Source organism: Phocoena phocoena, chromosome 10 (assembly GCF_963924675.1).
Source record: "Phocoena phocoena chromosome 10, mPhoPho1.1, whole genome shotgun sequence".
In the NCBI taxonomy this organism is placed as follows: domain Eukaryota; kingdom Metazoa; phylum Chordata; class Mammalia; order Artiodactyla; family Phocoenidae; genus Phocoena; species Phocoena phocoena.
This window is the reverse complement of record NC_089228.1, coordinates 28718313-28722296: the sequence shown is the minus strand read 5'-3', so window position 1 is coordinate 28722296 and position 3984 is coordinate 28718313. Positions and strand designations below refer to the sequence as shown.

The 3984-nt window shown below is 50.8% G+C and overlaps 1 pseudogene; it reads right to left on the bottom strand.

Moving 5' to 3' along the window:
* Nucleotides 1-718: 718 nt before the first annotated feature.
* LOC136129535 (DNA replication factor Cdt1 pseudogene) lies at nucleotides 719-2579 on the bottom strand (annotated as a pseudogene).
* Nucleotides 2580-3984: the final 1405 nt, after the last annotated feature.

Here is a 3984-nt window from a genome sequence, read left to right as displayed (position 1 = left end):
CATAGTTTTGGGTCATACATTTCAAACAATAGCTTTTTAACTTGTTGGGGGTAGAGAGAGCTTTTTAAAAGTTAATAATAAGCATCATTAATAGCCTTTAATTTCTATTTGTTGTTGAAAAGGACCAGGCCTCTGACTCCAGAAGCTCCTCAGCATTTTCACAAATGCACCCATCAGAAATTCAGAACCAGTGCATTTGAATGATTTTACCATTTATTAAAACAAGTTTCTTTTTCTTGTTTCTTTTTTCTTTTCTTTTTCTTTTCTGACTTTATCTTACAGTTCTAGAGGCCAAGTACAAAAATCAGGGTGTGGGTGGGCAGGGCTGGTTCCTTCTGGTGGCTCCAGGGAGAATATGTTCCTTGGCTCATGGCTCCTGCCGGCACCTTCCAATCTCAGATTCTGCATCTGCCTCCCTCTTATGGGGACCCTGTGTGACACCCGGCCCACCAAGATACTCCAGGACCACCTCAGGATCCCACGTGGACATCTGGGAGGGTTATTCTGCCAACCACACTACCTCTCCCCCACCCCACTTCCCTGCACCCTGTATACGAGGGGGGCCTCCACCACACTAATCAGAGGCCCTCAAGCCCAGCAGCCAAGAGCCCTGACCCTCATGGGGACTTAGGACAGGGAAAGCAAAGTGTGTCATGTTCCTAAAGAGAGTAAGACACAGGCCCGGCGGCCCGTCTGTGTCGGCACCTGTCCGCCGGGCTCACAGCGCTTCCTCAGCACGGGCAAGGCGGGCCAGCCGTGCCAAGACACCTGCCAGGTCGGCGGTCTTGCCCAGATTGACGTAGGTGTCCGTGCAGATGCGGTGGAGGCTAAGCCAGTCGGACAGCAGCTCAGAGAGGAGGTGCACATGCTTCTCCATCTCCCAGGGGCTCGTGGCCGTGCGGTAGCTGCCCACCACCCTGGTGCAGGCCATCTCCATGCTGAGCGCTGGCTTGTGCTCTGACCTGAAGACGCTGCGCAGCACGCGGGCCACCTCAGGCAGCCGCTCGAGCCCCTGCAGCCGCTGCTCCTGTTCCAGGCGCCGGGTCATCTGCGCCAGCTGCTTCTGCACCTCCTGGGCCGGATCCGCTCCAGCAGGACCTGGGACATCCCCTTCAGGGCGGCAGGCGGCATGGCGGCAGGGTGGCTGGCAGTGCCGGGCTGGGGAACCAGGGGCTGCTAGGCTCGGCCGTGAGCTGGGCCAGGTCACTCAGAGCCTTCTCCATCCTGGATGACACCAGGCTGCGGGCACCGGCCAACACCTCCTGGGCGGTGGCCAGCTTCTCCACGGTGGGCGGCTGGGGCAGCTTGGCCAGCTCGATGTAAGGCACTTCGTCCACATTGAAGCGGGGGTGCCAGCGTGTCAGCTGGTCCTCAGGAACCTCCATGGGCGGCGGGGGGTGGGGGGGTTTCAGGGAGGCCAGGAAGGCCCTGTGATACTACTGGACACGGGCTACCAGATTCTGGCTGAAGGTCTGGCACCACCGCAGCAGGCGTGATGCCGTGAGCTGGGGAGCCACACTGCCAGCCTGCTGGTCCAGCAGCGGCTCGATGGTGAGCTGGTAATCAGACCTCCTGCCACCGTCCTTGAATGTGGCGGCGTAGCGCTCCTGGTGGAAGCAGTAGGAGCCAGGGTACATGGTTTTGATCTGGCCCACACTGTGCTCCTCAAAGCGCTTCTGCATCATGTCCTGGACTCCCTGCTTGACCTTGGCGAAGGTCACAGTCTCAGAGCGGTTGTACAGCATGCCCACGATGGTGTCCATGCTGCAGAACATCTCGGCCAGCACCTGGTACTTGTAGGGCAGCACAAGGCCCGGGGGCCCCTGCTGGGCCAGGGCGAGGAAGCGCTGATAGGCAGGCATCTGCTCACCACGTAGTCCCGCTGGGTGCCCCTTGTCCTCCGGTGCTCTGGGTTCCCCAGCATTCTTCTGTGCACTTGCCTTCAGCTCCTGGACCCGTGCCCCCAGCTCCTGTGCCCACTGCAGGCAAGACTTGAGCTCAGAAAGGGTGACCTTTGAAGGGACCTTGTGTCCTCCTGGTCTGCCAGTCAGGGTCGCTGACCAGCTGAGAGGGTGGCCTTTGTCTTCTTGCTTTGAGGAGAAGAGTGCTCTGGGGAGCCAGGGACAGCTGGGGAACTAGGGCCAGAGACTGCATTGGCCAGCAGCCGCAGCCTCCTGCACGGAGGTGGAGCAGGCTCATCGCTCTGGGGCTCGGCGGGTTGGGCCCAGCCGGGGCCGGGGCGCGGGGCTCAGGGTGCACCAGACCGGCTTGGTGCGTCTAAGGGGTGGTATGTAAATCTTCGGGAAGACCCTGACGGGCAAGACCTGAAAGTGGAGCCCAGTGACACCATCAAGAATGTGAAGGCCAAGATCCAGGATAAAGAAGGCATCCTCCCTGACCAGCAGAGGCTCATGTTTGCAGGCAAACAGCTGGAAGACGGCCGCACTATTTCTGATTACAACATCCAGAAAGAGTCTACCCTGCACCTGGTCCTCTGTTTAAGGGGTAGCTGTTAATTATTCAGTCTTGCATTCATAATGCCCAATGATGGCATCACTCTGCACATGGCACTGCGCCATGGCGGGAGCAGCGAGGCCCCAGCGGTGGGACCACAAGCAGAAGTGGAGACGCGTTTCCCGCTGATTTTCTCGCTGCACCCTGGTCCCGCCCCCACTCTGGGCGGAAACAATTGGCACAAACAAATTTCTAAATAGTTCTCCTGGACAGGAAGGACCCGAACCTTGGAAGAAAGTGGTAGAGTTATATTCTGTGGAGTCATGGCAAGCAATAAAGGAATAAGGGGAGTTGCCACCTCATTACTAAAAGTGTCAGTGCAACGATATCCTAATAAAAGGTGTTCTAACAGAAATTATAAGAAAACTCTCAAAAGAGAAGTCAGGTGCAATACAGCAGAGAATCAAGCAAAGACATCTTTATGTAAGAGGGGAGTAAAAACATACAAATATACCACCCCTATAATTTTCTTAACTTATAATTTTTGAATAGATGATACATCCAAGAAGTAATTAATTGAAATAATACCAAAGTAGCAATGTACATTGAAAAATGTCTTCTGACCCATGCTTTTAAAAATCTCTTATGCAGTCTTCAACATATGCATATATAAATATATATACATACACTTTACATTTCTATGACCACCATTAATAGCATATTCTAACCCTTCTTTCACTTAGAGATGGTTCTATATAGATACAGGCTTTATAAAGGCTTAACTATATTACAGTGCATAAATATTCCATAATTTATTCACCTAATCTATTTCTTGGACATTTAGACTATTTTAAATCATTCGTTATTAAACAAAATGCCATGATGAATATTTTAGTACAGAGATTTTTGTGCATCTAGTGACTATATTTCTAAAATAAATTACTAGAAATGAAACTGCTAGGTCAAAGGGTTGTGTGAATTTTATTTTGATAGTTATGGCCAAATAACTTTCCAAAGACAATGTACCAATTTATACTTCCATTCATGATACCAATATATCTTGCATTGAAGGAATTCCAAAATATCCAAAAGTTCACATCATTTTTCTGCCAATTGATCCATTCCCTCTGAAATGGGGGTTGGGGGTAAATATCATCTACTTTTGCTTATAAGTATAGGCAGGTTATAATTATTATTAGCCAAGATTCAAGGCTATATCATTACCTACCGCACCGCTCTCTCCTCACTGTGCTATAATTCTAACTGGTCATATAGATCTTTAATTTGCAGATCTCCCCAGAATACAGATTATCTGCATTCTGCAGACATCTGCAAAAAGCCATCCACAAGTGCATATTTCATGGCTGAATATTTTTACATAACATCAGCTGGAGCCCATCATTCCAGTATTCTCGCCACGTATCACAACCTGCTCTATTATATCAATAAGCAGCTTCAATTAGTCATTTTCTCCCCATGGTGACGACAGCTATAATAGCGTGCAGTGGTCTGATGAAGTTTGTAATACAA